At 31.5% G+C, this 21,392-nt stretch overlaps 1 long non-coding RNA gene across 1 annotated transcript; it reads left to right on the plus strand.

Moving 5' to 3' along the window:
* The first annotated feature begins 18,686 nt into the window (after window positions 1–18,686).
* LOC145069495 (uncharacterized) lies at window positions 18,687–20,390 on the plus strand. Its single transcript, XR_013689525.1, has 2 exons — window positions 18,687–19,149; window positions 20,185–20,390. It is a non-coding gene; the product is annotated as an uncharacterized LOC145069495 (long non-coding RNA).
* The last annotated feature ends 1,002 nt before the right edge of the window (window positions 20,391–21,392 follow it).

Here is a 21,392-nt window from a genome sequence, read left to right on the forward strand (position 1 = left end):
GAACGGAAGAATAAGGAAGGTGGCCCATATTATACATTAGTAGTGAAAAGCCCAAAAAGAAGGGTGGTCTTGGGCTCCTATTAAGGTCTGAATCCCTTTGTAGGTAAAAATCGAGAATGTATCTTTAACAATGCATGGAAAGCCTCATCAAAAGTTAGAAAGCCATAACTAACGCATCAACTACTAACTGCTTTATCAAACAAATTCCAGACATCCACATTCATCTCTTCCAACAGTTCTTCAAAAGAATCCGAAATTTCAAAATCAAATGATCCGAATTTATCCTCAATAACATCCATAAACACAAACTTTAAACAAATCATCATACCCCAATAACACATACACCTTATAATAGCCATGTAAGTTACAACATCACGCTTAAACCACATTCTTTCAAATGGGTTATTAAGAACAATGTACTTTTTGGTTTTGTTTGCAATTAGGCTAAGACTTCAGTGAATCTATATCTATCCTACACAAAGTGGTAATAATCGATTGAATTGGAACTACTATTTTTGTGGAAAATTTGAGAATATATATATATATATATATATATATATATATATATATATATATATATATATATATATATATATAGGGAGTGGTTCAAATGAGAACCAAAAAAGATTAAGAACCGTAAGAACCCCATTAGTTAGTAAATATTTACATGATATTCATATTAAACATGTGAAAATCCTATTTTTTTTTTTCTCTTTTTGATAAAAAAGGACAAAATGGTAATTTTTGCAGTATAATATTTTCATTCTTAAATGTTCTCATATTTGAACACAAAACTTATATAAATTACAAGTTTATACAGTCCATTTATAGTTTAATTCACAAATTCACAACTTAATACAAACCATTTTACAATAATTCACAAATTCAAATAAATCAAAAATTCAAACTCTACTACTATCACCACTACACGCTGCCACTAACCACTTGTACCAGCATCGCAACCATCATTTTCTTCTAAATCAGATCTGTAAATAATGTCATGCATTAATAATTTAAATACTACATTCACAGTCTAATAAAACAATTTATTTCATTCATTTTGAATTTAATGCAAAATTATTATTAAAACTAATGTATTCTTACATACTTATACAACACAAAAAATAAATATATTCAGAACAAAATTAACAAAAAAAAATTATACATAAATCATTCATATTTTAAATTGTGAATTTAATATATTAAGCCGTGAATAAAATTTACAATATTTCAAAAGTAAAAAAATTATAAAATAATCACAATTTAATATACATTCATTCATAGCTTAATACAATCAATTCAAAATTTAATACACAAAGTTCACAGTTTAATATAGTCAATTTATAGTATAGGAAGAAAATTCACTGTTTAATGCAGTTAATTCACAATTTAAAACACAAAAACCACAGTTTAGTACAAAAAATTCAAAGTTTAATACACAAAAAGTAAGCATCCATAACCATATTTTCAACTTAACACTCTTTATATAGTCAATTCAAAGTTTATACACAAAATTCATAGCTTAACTTAATACAAGTAACTTCATAGCTTCATACACATAATTTAAAGCTTAATTGTTGGGGTACAAAGTTCTTCATTCATGACTTTGTAAATGTTTTACTTTTGTAAAACCCACTTGCATGTGGTGCTTTAGCCTTTAGACCCATTTGTTAGAGAGTGAGAGAGAGACATGTAAATACCTCTATATAAGGTGGGTTTGTCCACTTGTAGAGGTGTGCTTGAGAGATGTAGAAGTGAGTGTATAAGTGTGTGTTAATTATGTAGTCTAGATCTAGATCTTTTTTGTAACACCATATACATTCAATATATCTCTTAAACACCCAAATCACCATGTTCAATTGTGCAAACTTTAATTCCGCATGCCAAACCATGTTCTTTGTCACTACAATTGGTATCAGAGCGGGTCTTCAAGATCAAGGTGATATTTGAAGAACGATTCTCGGTTTGGCAATTTTTGTCGCAATTTGAATAATTTTGGTGAGTCTCTCTCTATGATCTCTCTTAATCTCATTGAATCGTGTGTTGCGTTCTTGATTTTTGATCCTTTTGACTCGTTGGATCTATTTCGTTTTAAACCCCATTGTTGATCCAACACAATTTTTTTTATGTAGCCTATAACAAATATTAATTGAGCTTTGATTAATTCATAAGCCCAATATTCACTTTGATCCGTTTGCGAATTTATTCTTAAGATTTAAGCCCAAACTCAAAATTCAAGTACTGTTCAATTTTTTTAGCCCAATTTTAGTTACTACTGTTTATCAATTTCAATTTGATGCAACCGATGCATCGACAATTCTAGTTTCAAACGATTAATCAAGATGATTAATCTCATCGTTTTTTATTTTCAATATTTTTCGAATATCATCAAGCTCGTGTTTCTGGATCTCAGCTTGTGAATCAATTTCACGATTTCAATTTCTTTGAAATTCTAATTTCTTCATGGATTTAAGTGGATTGTTCTAATTCCTTTGTTCATTCCATATGCTTCAACGACTTGTATCTTCTGTTGTTCTTGACTTTGTTCCTTATGAAATGGTGATTATTTGTAGTCGTCATTCACATCGGTTTTTTTCTTGAAAGTCAAACAAATTTTTTTCTCAAAATCGATGTCAGTTTTGGAAGTGAATAATAAGTATGTGAAATTATTTGATATTGTCGATTGATGATTTTGGAATCGGAATGTTTGGAATCAAACATCGATTGTAAATCTATGATATCGATTAGAAACGAAGTCTTGAAGTTTTATTGATGACAATTAGAATTGATTGACGGACGATTTGAATCGATTGACGAACAAGTTTTGGTTTCACATCAAAAATCGAAGGCTGAGTATTATTGTTTGATTTTATGATACCGAGTCTTGAAATCGAAAGATTGAAATCAAAAAGCGAAGGTTGTATACTGATTTTATAATCGATGTTGATAATTTGGAAAAAGGATTGATGATTTTGGGTTAGATTTCGAAGATTTGATATTTGGAGTCGATATATCAATGATCAAATGATTTTGATGTTAAAGTCGAAGAATTGAAGAACGAACTGGAAGTGGATAATTTGGAATTTGGGTTAATCGATTTTTGGTTCGCATCTTATGATTTCGAAGGGTTAATACTTGATAACGAATAAATGTTAGATTTTGGGGATGAAGGATTCGAAGGGTGTGTTGCTGATTAAGATACGAAGGGTTCTGTGTTTGTAAAAAATGATCCTGGCTCTGATACCAATTGATGAGATTTAGAATCGAGTTTGAATGTAATTCGAGTATGAATTGAGTAAATGATTTCAAAAGAAGAACAGAGAAGTAAATAGAATATTTGATCAGCTCGTATTATGTTTTTGAGTTTACATAATACAATGACTAAAATGTAAATCTCTGATCTAGACTTTGTTGAATACTAAAGCATAACAAAACTAAGGACTAAGAGTTAAGACTTGACTTTATAATGCCTTAGTAAAATAACAATACATCCGAAGACCTATATATACGAAGACAACAGATACTTCGTAACAATCAAACTGACCCTTCGACTATTACAACATTCTAGCCCTTACAATCTCCCCCTTTGGAATCAAGGTCGAAGTCTTCAAGACGTCAGTGATTGGACAGCATACATCAGCACTCTTCGGATCTCCATATACCATGAGATAACTTTCTTTATCTCTTTCTTGTCTCCTTCATTGTTTTTCTTGCAGTGGTTCATACGAACAATTAAATTCGTATATTGTGAATTTGAGTATCTCTCCACTTCACAAGTTTGAAATAAAAATCTTTTAGCTCTTCCAGCCTTATCTTTTCCTGCAAAAACAATCCCCAGTGGCTTTAAACAAATTTCACCATCTTCGTACTTGTTCAGCTCAGTCTGTTTCTTCGTTGGTGCCATTGGTGCAGTTATGTCAAAGCCTTTGACAGTAGCAAGTTCGACATCTGTTTGAGCCAAACACTCAAAGTAATTCTCCAAAAATATTTTGATGTGTTTGCACCCAAGACTAAAAACATCTGGCTCAGTGTCTTGAAGAAAAGAAAATGATTTGTCTTTGAGCATCAAGGCGATATTGATTAGATCATACGTATTCATCAAAGGAAAGTCTGCCACTATAAATTCTTGTATCTTTCCACTTGCTCTTGCCACATTATACTTGAGATTTTCAAACTTCCCTTCGAATACAACATCCCTTTTTATGGATATCACCTTTTTAATCTTCTCTAAAAACCACACTTCTTCCTGAGCTTTAGCCAATACTTCATGAAATCTTATTTTCATCTTCTTTCCCTCTTCGATTTCCAATAATTTCATTTCAGCTTTGAATTGTGGCATAACAAACATCATTTCATTGACAGGAAAATCAAGTTGACCAAAATCTGTGTTTGTAACCACATAGCTCTTTTTAGGGACCTTCTCAAAAGAATACATGTGATCAAACATCACCCTGGATTCTATTGTTTCGTAGTTGAAAACTTTCGAAGGATCACCCTTGTTAACTTTCGAATTATCCAAAGCTCTTTGTCTCATTATACTTTGAAGATGTCTCATTCTTTCAACCTCAGCTGCCACCTCAGCTTTCTTCTCTTTATTTGACTTCTCAATCATAACTCATTTTCCCTTGTCTTTAATGTTTGACGAAGCCATATTCTTTGAAGAAGAGACATCAATTTGTTTCTCAATTACAATACCTTTTGAAATAGGTTTTGAAATTGGAAGTGTTGTAATCACAGTCGAAATGACTGGATCAGCTGAAACAACAGTTGGCTTTACTACCACTTTCAAAGGATATACTTTTCCGACTACCTTCGTATCTTCGGTTGTCTTTATTTGTTCCCCAGCCTTTGTATGATCAATCTTTTCTCCCCCTTGCACCCCTGTGAAAGCAGGCGGGGCATCCGATACATTTGGTAAAAGGCTCGAAATGCGAAGTAGTGGAGCCAAATTCTTGTGTAAGATGGCTTTGAATTGAGAAAATTTTTGAGACATAAATTCTTGAGAAATAATCGAAGAGACATTCTTCGAAGACAAGTCTTGTAATTCTTTCAATAACCTGACCAATTCTCCAAAACTTTGTTCTTCTTTGGCAGAAATAGTTGTCAGTTGTGGATTTATCTGCTCAAACATTTTGACACATTTGACAACAACATCACAAATGATGTCAATTTTCTTATTTGCTAAAGCATAATCTTGCTGAGCAGTCTGAACTTCCTTCTGCATGTCTTCGCGAAGTTCTCTGATCTGTAAGTTGACATCTTCTCGTACTTTCTTGACTTCCTATACAAAGAGCACATGATTCTCCTTCGTAACCATTTTAAGATCTTCCAACTCTCGTACAAAATCAGATCTCTGAGAATTAATACGATTCTCATTCGAAACATCATGCTGATCAACTTTTTCAAGAATACGACTCTCTGAATCCCGAATGAGCCCAGATGCCTTCGAAATCACACGGCTCTCCATCATCTTGATTAAGGAATCAACTTCCAAACTTGTAACCCCACTACTACCCACATCAGCTTGTGATTGCAAGATTGAATTCAATTTTGAATTTAAGATCTTGAATTGCTTCATTGTCATCAACATGTGGTCTGGAAAATCTTCTTCGGCATGATCAAAATGAAGAGCTTCGAATGTACCTCCAAAGCCTTCAGTATCAGTTTCATCATCAGCAGCCATAGTTTCATCAATTGGGGATGATTGGTTTGGTGGATCAGTTGATTGTGTTGAAAATATGGTAGTGAATGGTTGATCCATGATAGATTGAAAAGTAGGAGAATCAGTAGTCGATGTAACCTGAGGTAATGAAACAACAGGACTTTGTTCAATAGGCTTCGAAAGACCAACAGACACACTGGTCTTTGCGTCTTCATGAATTCGAATCTCCGGTGTTTCAGGAACTTGTTCTACATCTTCTATTCTTTGATTTTTCTTTAGAAACTTTGCAAAATCTTCAGCCCTTCGCTTTTTGGATGATGGAGACACCGGAGCAGGAATTTCCCTAACAGTTACACCCTGATGTGTAACTTGTGTTTTCTTAACAAGCTGAGACGAAGACTTTCGCTTTATTTTTACTCTACGAAAAACTCATGTCTTCGATGGAATAGTTTCTTTCGAAGGGGATACTTCAATCACAGGTGTATCAACAACTGTTGTTAAAATGAGAGAAACATCTTCACTTGTAGCAGATTTAGTTTGTGGAGATTTTTTCTTCTTCTCATCCTTCACCACTTTTTCCGAAGATCCAACATCTGTCTTCTTCGATTTCTTGGCTTTTATCTTCTCTTCTTCATACAACATTCCTATCACAACTATTGTGTCAATTGATTGCAAATATGACACCAAAACTTCATTTGTTGGATCCACCTTCTTGAGCATCGCATCCGGAATACGAGCTATAGATGTAAAAACCTCAGGATCATCAGCAACTTCCTTCGGACTGTCATACATGTGAAACACTGCTTTTTCTTCAAAATCGGGAACTTCGATCTTCTCCTTGTTGTAAACATATTGGATAATCAAACTCCAATATCGAGCACATGAGATTCCCTGCTTGGCACTTGTCTTGGAAATACTTGTTAAAAACTCTGTCCACAGCTGTTTAGAGTAATCAACATTCAGATCATAATAAATCCCTGCCACCATTGCATAAACTTCCATTCGTCCTTTATCGAGACCTACAGTTCTTCCAGTAAGACATCAATGAAAAATTCCGAACAAGAAATTCCATATCGTAGGTAATCCAGACTTCTTAAAGTCACTGATACGCGTCAATGAAGGTTGATGTCCCATTTCGTTGAACATGAACACTACTTGAGAAGATGAAATTTCGTCATACGTACCAGTATTCGGAATCCCCAAAATTTTGCAAAATAACCGCTTAGATACCCTAATACGAGTATCATTCACCATTGTAAATTCCACGTAACCAGTCTCCTTGTTGTATGATGCAGTGGAAGCAGCCTTTGATAACCACGACATAGGAACAGCAAAGAAATCAAACATGGCTTTGGACAGAACTGAATTCTGTAAAGCAACCACCAACATTTTGAGTTCATCTGGATATTTGGATAAATCCGACTCCACTTGGTAAATTGAACATTGGATCTTCAAGATTGGAACACTAACGACTTCTTCAGTTGTTGGTGATGATGTAACACTGTCTTGTTTTTGAGTCGCCATTGATAAGTATGATCAAGATGATTGAAGAAGATAAATGTTTGAGAGATGAATTGTACAGTGAATTTGTATGACTGAGAATGTGTGATCGCGTAAAGTGTTATAGACCTCTGAGTTCCCTTTTTATATTTAACCCTAGAATTTTGAATTTGAAGCGGGATTCATTAAATGCTTGCTGACATGGCGCCTTGAAAGACGGGTCGTACTCATCAAAAAGTAACAATCGTAACTGTCAGCACGCCTAAAACTCGTATCGTATACCATACGTCACCAAGAGACAAGACTGATTGATATTCCCCAAAAGAAGTGTAACCGTCGGATTCCTTCGAATAAAGGTAAGGCTCTTTCGCTTTTGGGTTGAAAAAACGAAGTCATATGCCAGAGATTTGAAATCATCAGATTGAGTTGGTAATACTCAAACCTCAAGGATTTCGTGTGTGCTGTGTTCCAAAAAAATAGAGAAGAACCAAATAAGAAAAATTTTGAACCCTGTGATGTCAAAAAAATTTAATTTGACACAAAGCTATTGAATCCCGGGCAAAGATTTCTTCGAAAATTATCAAGAGAGATAATTAGCAGCTTGCTTGGTTTCCCGTGAATTACAATCGATAACTTGTAGAGAAGTTTCGAAGGGTTTCTTTTATAAGGCAAAAGGGTGGCTTCGAAAATTTCGTTACATATCAATCTTAACATAAGATGATAAATTGTAACCGAAATTATTTGTGTGACCAATGTAGTCAGTGACAAATTGGTTTCGAATGATATTCAAAGTAACTAGGATTTTCGAAATATACTCACACAGAAATCATATTCATACAAAAAAAAATTTATGCTGGATCTTGTTGGGAACAAACATCGTAGGTTTCGAATGTTTGATTAAGATCACTCAAAAGAAATGAATATGTTTTTGAGTATAGAAGGTACTGAAACAAATGTTTCGTAAGTTCTGGAACATAGTTCCCCGTCAATTCCTTAAGGTTTATGATATTTGGGTTTCACCTCCATCACAGACTCATGATGTTAGATCATAAACACAGACTTGTGATTTGTCTAAGTTTTGATTGGTTTTATCAAAGACCTCAAGGACAAATCTCTTCAAAAATTTGGATTAAAAGAATTGTTTGGTATAAAAAGATTGGATAAGAATCGAAATGTACCTCTGTTATAATGGACAAAACAGAAAACTCTTAACTCATGTGAGAAGAGTAGGGTAGCTCTTGTTGACTTATGCGAATACAGGCCTTGTTGGGAAGAAATTTTCATGAGATAATTTCATCAAGGCTTTCATTTCCCACACATAGAGTCATATGAGGCTTGAGGCAACATGCAGCAGCATGCTTCTAGGGACATCCTAACTAGTACACAATTTATTGAAATCATACCTTCCTATAGAAGACACAAATATGAGCTCTTCGCATTTTAGTCCTGTACTAAATTCTCAGCACACAAGGGTTAAAGAACAAAGAAAACAAAAATATTTTTGTGATTTTTGAATTTTTCAAAATGAAAAACATAACAAAATAAAATCTTTTTGGATTTTTGATTTTTCAAAAAAAATTAATCAAAAGAAAATATTTTTGATTTTTCAGGTTTTTCGAAAGCAAAGAAAATAAAAAAAACGAGAATTCTAACCGTAGTTGAGATATGTATTATCTTCATACGAACACGAAGCATCCGAACCGTTGACTTGGAACAGTAGTCTTTGAATATGAACTGCAACATTGAATAAATCATATGAATGCGAACCATTCAAAGTGTTGACCATGAACAGTAACCTCTGAACACTTAATCACCCTGTCCGTCAGTTCACCAATTCATTCAGGCCCATCACTCTTCGCTTTTATCACATGTAAGTGAATTTCCATCAATCATACCCAATACTTCTAAGATACGAAGAAATGATTTTTCATCCAATGCCTTTGTAAAAATATCTGCCAATTGTTCCGTTGTTTTCACAAAATGAACTTCAATATTCCCTTCTTCCACATGATCTTTTATGAAATGATATCTGAGATCAATATGCTTAGTCTTCGAATGCTGCACAGGATTATGACAAATTCTTATTGCACTTTGTGAATCACAATATAAAGGAATATTTTTCATATTTATAGCATAATCACGTAATTGACTTTGAATCCAAATGATTTGTGATGTACACGCAGCTGCAACAACATATTCAGCCTCGGCCATAGATATCGAAACACATGTTTGCTTTTTCGATTGCCAACTGACCAATTTTCCATCTAGTAATTGACATCCACCAGTTGTGCTTTTTCGATCAAGACTGCATCCTCCAAGATCCGCATCTGAATAAGCTTGTACAAAGAACCCTGTTTTCGAAGGATACCACAAACCTAACGAAGTAGTGCCTTTCAAATATCGAAAAATATTCTTCACTGCTGTTAGATGTGGTTCACGTGGATTCGATTGATACCTTGCACAATTACAAACAGAAAACATAATATCAGGTCGACTTGCAGTTAAGTACAATAAATACCATATCATGCTTCGATACAGAGTGATATCAACAACATATTTATCTAACGAAGGAGTTAGCTTTATGCCCGTTGCCATTGGTATTCGTAACCGTGTGCTATTCGTCATTCCAAACTTTTCTAACAAATTCTTCGTATATTTCTCCTGATTAATGAAGATGCCTTCTCTGTTTTGACGTATATTTAAACCCAAAAAATTATTGATTTTGCCCATCATACTCATTTCGAATTTGCTTTTCATCAAGTCTTCAAATTCTTTAGATAAAGCAGGGTCAGTAGAGCCAAAAATGATATCATCAACATAAATTTGAACAAGCATTAGATGAATCCCAACTTTCTTTCGAAATAAAGTGGGATCAACTGATCCTTGTTTAAATTTAGATTGTTTCAAAAATGATGTTAATGTTGCATACCATGCTCGTGGTGCTTGTTTCAACCCATACACAGCTTTATCTAAAATATAAACATGACCAGGATGTTCGTTATTTATAAAACCTGGTGGTTGTTCAACATAAACCGTTTCTTCAAGTTCACCGTTTAAGAAGGCACATTTTGACATCCATTTGATAAACGTCGAAATCTTTATGAGCTGCATAAGCTAGAAAAATACGAACAGCCTCGAGTCTCGCGACAGGGGCAAATGTTTCTTCATAATCAATTCCTTCTTGTTGAGAATATCCTTTAACAACAAGTATGGCCTTATTTCGAATAATGTTTCCATCTTTGTCAGTTTTGTTTTTAAAAATCCATTTAAGTCCAACAATTGAAACATCAACAGGTTTATGAATTAATCTCCAAACTTTGTTTCTTTCAAATTCAGACAATTCAGCTTGCATTGCAACAACCCAATCAGAGTGTTCCATTGCAACCTTAACTGTCTTTGGTTCTATTTTGGAAATGAAAACATTAAACATGCACAACTCTTGGTGAGTATTTAATACCTCATTTCTTGCATGAAGTTGAGCCCTTGTCAATACTCCCGCTTGTAGATCTCCAAGAATTTGTTCTTTTGGATGATTTCTTGTCCATTTATCTAATGGTGGATAATTAGGATCAAAATCCAAAGGTGCATCTTCAAACATAGCATCATTTTCTGATCCATTTATTGAACACGCATCCTCAACATCATCAAAATGTTCTTCTTCAAGAATTGGATCCTTCTCAAGTATGGGCTTCCCCTCGATGATTGACTCCCCCTCAATTATTGGCTCCGCTTCGATGTTTGGCTCCACTTCGATGATTGACTCCCCCTCAACATTAAAATTGGTTGACATTACTTCTGCTTCGTAAGAATGTTCCCCTTCAACAAAACTATTCGAATCCAAGTGCTCCCCCTCCATTGGACCACCATATATTGCATTTGTGTTTTGATTCGAACACGAAATTGAGTCATTATCAAGCTTCGAATTTTCTGATTGTTTATTGTCTTTCGCATTTCTCTCTGCATGAATTGCTTGATCTGAAATACCAAAAATCAATTCATAATTAGCATCATCCATTTCAATTGATTCATTTTCATTCAAAGAATTTTGCAAAATAGGATAATTTGCAAATTGATGATTAGTCTTTTTAATGTAATTATCATCAAATGTCAAATTGAATGTTTCTTCCACTTTGCGAGTTCGCTTATTTAACACTCTATAAGCAATAGAATTATGTGAATATCCCAAGAAAATTCCTTCATCAGCTTTTGTTTGAAACTTCGAAAGATTATCCTTAAGATTCATTATGAAACATCTGCATCCAAAAACATGAAAAAATTTGACATTAGGTTTTCGATTATTGATGATTTCATAAGGAGTAGCATTAAACCGTCTATGAATGAATGATCTATTATGAGTAAAACAAGCAGTTGAAACAGCTTCGGCCCAAAGATATTGAGGTAAATTTAAATATGCCAACATTGTTCTTGCAGCTTCGCATAATGATCGATTTCTTCGTTCAACTACACCATTTTGTTGTGGCGTATATGGAGATGAAAAATTATGCGAAATACCTTTTTCCACCAAAAATGAATCTAAAACACGATTTTTGAATTCAGTTCCATGATCACTTTTAATTTTTCGAACTGGCTTTTTCAACGAAATTTCCATTTTCTTGATAAAATCAATCATCATTTGTGAATCTTCAGATTTTAACCTGAGAAAATAAACCCACGTAAATCTTGAAAAATCATCTACAATTACTAGAATGTACCTTTTCTTGTTAAGAGTAGCAATTGTTGAAGGACCACATAAATCAATATGCAAAAGTTCGACGGGTTCAACAATCTTCGAATCTATTGTGATTGGATGACCTTGTTTGTGTTGTTTTCCTACTTCACAGGCTGCACACAAATTGTCATTGTCATATTTAAGAATGGGTAAACCTCTTACTAGATCTTGTACGACAAGTTTGTTGATGTTTTGAAAATTGAGATGTGATAACCTCCTGTGCCAGAACCAGCTAACATCGGCAGCAGCCTTCGAAAGTAAACACACAGCAGGTTTGCCAACAATGGGAACTATATCCAATGTAAACATATCACCTTTTCGTTTTGACTTGAGTAAAACTTCATTTGTCTCAACTTTCGAAATAACACTGCCTTCTTCATTAAAAAGAACTTGATTTCCAGTGCCCACAACAAGTTGTGAAACACTTATCAAATTATGCTGTAAGCCTTCGACAAATGCAACTCGATTGACAGTGAATGTTCCATTCGTTATCTTTCCATAACCTTTGACTTTGCACTTGTGATTATTGCCAAACTTAACCACTCCACCATTCTCTAGACTTCGAAAATCTCTTAAGTTTTCCTTCTTCCCAGTCATGTGACGTGAGCAACCACTATCAATATACCACTTGTTATCATATTGCTCGTCACAAAGTACCTGCAATTATTGAAAAAATTTAGGTACCCAAAACTTGTTGGGTCCATTCATATTATATGTCTTTTTCAATTGTAAAGTACAACCATTAACCCAATCACAAACTCTTGTTTTGAAACTGTCAACAAATTTAACATTTTCATTCAAGGGGTCAGATATATGAGTTTTTAATGTTTTCAAATTTTCACTGATATACCCCTTCGCATGTTGAGTTTGTGATATGTTGGTTTTCGCTTTTGAGACTGGTTTCCAGGCTTTAACTGTAATGTTGGACTCCTTGGATGATGAACTGCCATTTGTTGAAGGATTTGCATACTTGTCATATGCCTCATGTATCTGTTCTTTTGAAAACTTACTTGATTGATACATTTTTCCCTTTCCTTCCAACCAATGATCAATATTTCTTTTAGTTGTTATACCCTTCGCATATGATACTTTGTCAGCTTGTTTCTTCGAAGGATTATAACATTTTGCTGAACTTGGAACATAATCCACTTTTGGTTTTAAAAGACATGATTCATGATAAGACGTATTGAATTGTGATTTTGAAATCTGTTTTTCAACCTTTTCATGAAAACTTTTTCTTGGAAGTATTGTTTTTGTTTCTTTAGAAAAGTTTGTTTGAATATTTGAAAATGAAGTATTTTTCTTTTTAAAATTTCGAATCTTTGACTTTCCTCTAAAATCTTTTCCTCCTTTTGAAAAATTTAATGATTTCTTATTTAATGACTCAATAGTTTGCCAAAAAATTGTTATTCTTGCTTGACGTTTAGAAATATTATTTTCTTTTGAGAATTTTTCAACTTGTGCTTTAAACTCTTTTGAATTTAATTTTATAGCTTTGTTGACTTCTTTAATTTCTAGTTTAACATTGTCGTGCTTTGTGAACACATTTTCAGTTGTGTTAACTATCTTCTTTTCAAGCTTCGACTTTTCAACCCATATTCGTTTTGGTTTTTGACGTTGAAAGATATATGAATTCTTTGTTAGATTGTTTTCAATTGTGCTTTGATTCGAAAAGAAACCCTCATCAGAAGTTTTCTTATTGTCTTCCTCTACCAAAATTTTGAATTCAGGCTTAATATTTTAAACATTACCTGTTGTTACGAAGATTTGGTTTGGGAATACAATATCATCAGTGCATTTGAAGATTGGATAAACCACAGTATTCGTTTCAAGATAATGAGCACCTTTTTCACTAAGAATTTGCTCAAACTCTTGTGAATCTATATAAACTTGATCAACAACCACTCGAGGAATTTCAACTTCTTTCAAACTTTTATTTGTCTTCGAATTTGTACTTTCTTCCTCATTATCACTATCATCTGTCTGACTATCATGTATTTCCACAAATTCCATATCACAAACTTTCGAAGTTGAAGGTTGATCAGTGTCAATTTTTACCAATAAATCTTCACATTTATCTTTCCCTTTAAAAGAATTTGCTACATTTATTACAGACAATTGAGAACAATCTACATCCTCTAAATCACTAATTTCACTAATATTATCAGAATTATCTTCAATATCAACGAAATTAGATTCTGAATTAGATGTAGAATTCTCAGTCTTTTTCAAAATTCGAATCTGTTCAGATTTAGTTAAGGTTTCATTCACAATGTTTACTAAATCATTAACATCAAGACAATCTTCGACTTTAGCAATTCCATATCTAAACCTATCATCTGGAACTTTGTTAAAATCAGAAATTTCTTTTTCACAATCATATGAAATACTATCTACCTTGGCTCTGTCATAAGCTAAAAATGGTAGCAATTTTTTTATGTTGTTCCTTACTTATCTCACTTGAATGGTGTAATTCAGTTAATTTTCCATATAGTCTTTTTGCATAATTACAAAAAATATTTCTTTGAGCTAACAACAAATTTATTTCTTTTGACAAATTCTCCCTATCTACCATAATATTTGATACTTGCAATTCTAACTTAATCTAGTCAATTTACAGTTCAAACAGAAAATTCACAACTTAATGTCGTCAATTCGTAGCTTAAAAAGAAAATTCAAAGCTTAATGCAATCAATTCAAAATTTAAAACACAAAAGTCACAACTTAGTACACTAAATTCACATTTTAATACGCAAAAAGTAGTATTCACATCCATATTATCAACTTAAAACACTTATTACAATTAATACACAATTTAATATAGAAAGTTCACAAACTAATATAATAAATTCTAAGTTTAATTCAAAAACAATTATACATTCACAACTTAATAGCAGTTAAAACTAATATTAACAAAATTATACGACAAATGAGAGATTAAAACATCAAATTCACATTTTAACAGAAAAAAATAAACAAAAAAACTATATCATAAAGATCTACAATAGATGCAAGTAGAAAACAAAACTTAAAGGAGATTTATTTATAAAAATCGACATACCTGATTTTTTTTTAAAGATTTATCTTAAAAAATCAGATTTGATGCAAGCCAACATGAAATGCACCAGATACACCTGATCCATACGTGAAATGCATCATACACATTAGATTTGATGAAGGTTTGGTGTTAAGTAGTAGATCAATAACAAATGATAAATAAAAACATTAAATTCACAGCTTAACAAAAGAAAAATGATAAAAAAAAATAGTGCATCATAGATAAGAGAAACAAAGATGGAGATCTGGTGATGTTTTACCACAACTTAACAAAAGGAAAAAGAACCAACACAAAAATTACCATACCTGATGCAGATCTGGTGATGTTTTACCAGAGATAAGAGAAACAAAGATGGAGACAAGTTGCAGATTTTTCACCAGATCTGAAACTTGATGAAAATGAAACCACAGATCTGGACATTTATGGTGGCGGAAATCATAGATCTAGAACATACAAATTCACATCTTGCAGCAGTGTAAACAACGATGATAAATCTAGTGCGAGTGACCTCTGGTGCGATGAAGACGGTGATGTTTCACTGGAAATCTAACCTAAACACATCAGATCTGCATTAGATCTAGAAGTTTTTCACCAAAAATCAGAGAGGAAAAGAAAGATATGAGAAAAATCAAAGGAGGCAACAGATCTGATGGTGTTTCACTGGAGATCGGAGGATGACGACAGCAGTGGTGACGATCGTTGATGATAAGGGTGGATCTTCTATGCTTGTCGGAGGTTGCAGATCTGGAACAGAAAATAAAAGATCTAGTGACGATATTTTTAGATCGGAAACTGAAAATTTACATTTGGAACTGGTCAGTGCATGCAGATCTGATCGGAATAGTTCGCCAGAGGTAGGAGGCGGCGGCGACGGTGGTGTGACGACGACATGCCGACGGTACGTCGGTGGTGTGGTGGTGGTAGCTGGTGTAAGGTTGAAGTGTTCTTCAAGTTTGATGAAAGATTTTGAAAAAGTTTGAGTGTTTGAATGTTTGGTATTTGATACATAAAATTAGTCTTAATAATAAGCCAAAAAAGTGGTTCTTAGAGTTCTTAACTTTTAATGGTTCTCATTTGAACCTTTACCTATATATATATATATATATATATATATATATATATATATATATATATATATATATATATATATATATATATATATATATATATAAAAGAAATTATTTTCAAACTTAATTAATATTTTTCAAAGAAATTTACCAATTCCTCGATTATCCTAGCACATTAGCCTTTCTTATCATATATATATTTTTTATTTATCAACTTCACCTGTAACTATTCTTAACTATGGAAATCTTCATGTTTTTCGTCCCTATCATCCCATTCTTCTTTTATTAAAATATGAATAAAAAGGAAACTAATACAAAAATAAAAAAACAAATTAAAGCATATAAAACTAGTAATTAAAATAACATTTTATTAATAAAAAATTGCAAGCCTAAACGATAATCAAATTATTTCATTAAAATTACATAAAATATTTCATTATCACATTCTCAATCGCACGTTCTACTATTTCATGATTGCAAGCTTGCAGTACATTTAATGTTGGTCAAATAATCATGTGGCGTTACATAGATCTAATTGATGTATATATATTTACATGAGTTTATTTAAAAAAAAAAAAGTTAAATATTAAATTTTAACAATTTGAAAAGTTTGAATTTATAAGAAAAATAAGAAAAAATTTAAATTATTAAAATTAATAAGGCTTTAATACATTGAATACATTACATATATAAATCATTTCTAATAAATATCTTGCATATATATTATCTTACATATTAAATGTGAAATTTTAATTTAATAAAATGACAAGTGGAAAATAAAAAATTCAAAAAATCTATAAAATGTCATGTGTTCAATTGAAGGAGAAAAAGACATGACAAAACAATTTTGATTTATTAGGGAGGATATTTTTAGGGAACTAAGTTTTGTGAATTAAGTGTGAGAAATCAAAGGACCTTGATGGGTTTTGTGAGCTTATCACGCGACTTTTCCTTCGGTTTGAGTCCATATATTTTAGCATTGCTTTGGATTGAATCCATTTGGAGTAAGAATTTTAAAATTGTTGTGAAAATTTAAGAAAATGACAATGATATTTATAGACTTTTTTGTTCATAAAATAATTAAGTCATTACAACAAAGAAGAGAGCCATTGACGACGGTTACAAAAAACAACTCATTGTGGATTCCAATTTCGTGGTACCGAGACGTTGGGGGGGGGGGGGGGGGGAGGGGTATTCTATTTTATGAATGATCATTAGAGAAGTGAGGAGAAGTCTATGATGGGTTACGGGCCTAATCTAAGATCAATTCGGGACAACAGAAACAACAATAAATTCAGGTTTCTGGACTCATAACAACCAGATCCATCACAAACAATCATTACAACTTTATGGACTTAATAGATCGAACAATAACTTCGTGTTTTTCTTCAACTTCTTAGGTCTCACCAATTGATCGAACTTGAGAACCCAACGTAGAGTTCCTCTCTTTTGATCGCACCCAAGATGCAAAATACCAACAACTCTGAAAGCTAACCCGAGAACCAGAATGAAGAAGACTTGATTAGACGAATCTGGCAGCAACCACGACGTGGCGACGAGCTCTAGCTCTTCTAGGATTTTTCTTAGGGTTTTCGAACTTTGGTAGTGAAAATTCTATTTTTTATGTATCTAAAACTAGATTTTGACCCCTCTTTATATAGGAAAGTCATTTGAAACCGTAGAGATAATTACCAAATAAAATTATAATTATCTAGGCTTTTTGTAATTATCAAAGAATCAAATCATTCTAGAATATTGAATATTCTTTATGTTTCCGATTAATTAATCAAACTATTAATTAACTAACAAAACTAGTCCCTAAAACAAATATCTTTTTAGTTTTGCTTTATTTTGCTATTGCGTTTAGCCCATAAGGACACCGTTTTATAGTAATACTAGGTTAAAACCCGTGGAATCCACGGGTTAATTTTAAATACAATTAAAAAATCATTTATGTAATAAAATAATATATTATTAATTTAGAAAACTTATGAATTGTATTGTATTTTTTTATTAACTTTATAATTTGTAAATATTTAATAAGTATGTAAGTCCAACTATCTGATAAAATTCATTAGTTTGTATAATGCAACATACATTTGAGTAAATGCAACATACATTTGAGTAAACAGAAATACACAAAATCATTGAAATTGAATTGCTATGAAACAAACAAAACATTTCAGTAATGTAATTAACATAAAAAAATACAATACATATTTATAGATAAATTAATTAATATGATGGATGAAGTGTGGTTTACTAAAAGTGACTAAAAGTATGTTTATCCTAAATTGATATATTATTGATAAAATAAAATATAAACAAATAAAATTTATATTAAACACAATTAATATTTGTAAGATGGGACCCTAAGACAATATATATATATATATATATATATATATATATATATATATATATATATATATATATATATATATATATATATATATATATATTATTAAAGTAGAAATTAGTTAAGTATTTATAGAATTTGACGAGCACATGATATGATTTTTAACATGAAACAAATATTAATTTAAAAAAAAAATGATACAAAATAAAAAGTTCATAAATGTTTGTTAAAATTTCAATTTATATGTAATAGTCATTTGTAAATTTGTAGTATTATGTTGCTTAGTACGTTTCAAGAAATGGGTTGCCTAAACCACATACCTAAATTCCACTAAATGGGTCGACCCTATACCACATTACCCTAGTTATACGGATGAATCCTCCATTTACTCTATCCAACAATTTGATGTCCTAATCGATCCCTATTTGATCGAGTTTCATAACAGGATGATTATAAACGAATCATACCGACGGTCTGGAATCTCCGACGGTGGTCTTTCGATTATGTCAGACACCGACGAGTTTTAGAGTTTAGACGTTGTTAGTCTTCTACGGTTGTGCGACGGCCTCTCATCGGTGTTGCATCTGGAAATGAGAAATTACATTTACCAGTCGTTTGGGTTTCTGGTTGATTGTAATAGGACGACAGTTGATGTTAAGTTTCCGGCACCTGATTGAGTTCGTTAGAAAGATGATGGGGTATGGGCTCGCAGATCCAGTGAACAGAAAAGAGTATTTTGATTACTCGAGGATTCAATGTACGATTAATATTGAGGTAAGCCTTTACACTATCAAATAGTTGGTGTTCAATACAATATACTAATTCTTATGAACTTGACACAAAAATAGCAACGCATATTCTCAATATTAACTGAATAAACGACAACGAAACGTTACACGGACCATTTTTGTAATTAATATAACTATTTTGAGAAAAATGTACTTATTTGCAATTATAGTTTAACGAAAACCATTTTTTTTTGAATTTATACTTTACAGTGAGCATTTATAGGGACCATTTCTGTATTCAATAATCCTTCTTGTTATATGAATATGTAGTTATTTGATGGCTTTCATAAAAACATAGGAAGATAACTAAATATGACAGAATCTTGAAAAAGACAATAATGCCCTTTAGTTTAGTTTTACAGCAAAACTTCAAATAATCACATCGAATTCTGCTATCCCTTGCCTGCAAAACTCATGATAATTCATATATACTTGAATAAACCTATCACAATGGACAAGAATTATAAAAAAGACCAATTTGCCCTTTGAATTTTTTACAAATGCCATCATAACCCGAATGAATATTGCCGCAATTATCATGAAAAATACCATAAAAACATGTAGAAATTTGATTGTATCCATGCTTTGATCCATCAAAAACCGGAAAAAGGAGAATAATAACCTTATAAAAATTTACTACATTGATTCTTAAAAAAAATTACAACAATGATATTGATTATTTAAAAAATTACAACAATCATTTCTCATTTGATGCTATCGCATCTGTATAACATATATAAGTACATGTATGGATGTTACCTCATCATGGCAGAGACTATTGCATTTGTTTTTTTTATAAGTAACTAAACATATAAATACGAAATATAGTTCAAATAAGCCTATTCAAATTGCATGAATTTGTTTATAGTTCAAGAAAAAAAAGAATGAAAAATAGCATGACATTATCAGAATTTCCATATTTGCCTGTGTTTATGTACAAAAGCTTAACTCAAATCAACTAACAATAATGGCTGAATTGGAAAAAATAGAATTATACATTTGTTTATTGGATTTGCTGCAGTAGAAAACGAATGGCGAGGAAGAAAAGTAAAGACGGAAAAACTTGAAACAATGCTTATATATGCGAAGGTGACGAGCCGATTGTATTTTTAATCTCAAATAATGTGAATGTTGATTTCAGTCGATGAAGATACAATTGTAATACTGAAGGGATCATGTTTTTACTATATTTAAGGTAATAAGTTGCGTGATTTTTATTGTCGATAATTAAGGTTTCATATATTAAGGGGTAAATTTATGTAGATACCAAATAAAATTGAAATGTTGTTTTTGGGCTAATGTCATAAAAACCCTCAAGTTTTCAGGGTTTTGTCGATTTTTCCCAAAGTTTAATTTTATGTCCGTTTATACACTAACATTTTCCAAAAAAATGTTCGGTTTTACCCTTGTACCGGTGATAACAGGTTACCATTATATTAACTTTGAAAAAAAAGCCTTAAGTTTATAGTTTTTTACATTTTTACCCTTAAGTTTATATTTTTTTATACACTTTTACCATTTGTATTTTTTTTCATATCATATGTATTCATGCAGAAAAATTATATTTATATACGAAAAATTTTTAATTAAATATTGTATTTATATATTTTTAATGTTATTTTTTCATATATATATATATATATATATATATATATATATATATATATATATATATATATATATATATATATATATATATATATATATCTGTGTGTGTATGAGTTTTTTTCTTGGATAAACCATTTAAGATGTAAAAAATACACAAATTAATATGTTTTTAGAACTACAAGTACATATTTTTATGTATTTAAAAATATACATATCAATAAAAAAACTTGTTGAATCATAAACATGTTTATATAAGTATATACATATATTTTTAGAAGTGTAAATATGTATTTTGATATATGTTTCTTTTTATTGTTACTATAACGTCTTTTGTGAATATAACAACATATATCATTGATTTTAATAATTCGACTAATAAAGTTCAATACATATCGATGGAAGGCAAACAGACAATAAGCTGTGTCACAAGCCCTTTCTGGATGACAAAACTAGTTCTTTTGAAAACAACATCTTTGGATCTAGGAGATATGACATTAGAAGCATGACCCGTTGAACTTTTTTTTTTAAAAGTATATATACATATTAATATATAAAAATGTAAAAATATGTATTTATACTTCTAAAAACTATATCTATAAAACACGTATTCATAATTCTAAA

The sequence above is a fragment of the Lactuca serriola genome, chromosome 8 (genome assembly GCF_051521515.1).
Source record: "Lactuca serriola cultivar US96UC23 chromosome 8, Lser_US96UC23_V15, whole genome shotgun sequence".
Classification (NCBI taxonomy): Eukaryota; Viridiplantae; Streptophyta; class Magnoliopsida; order Asterales; family Asteraceae; genus Lactuca; species Lactuca serriola.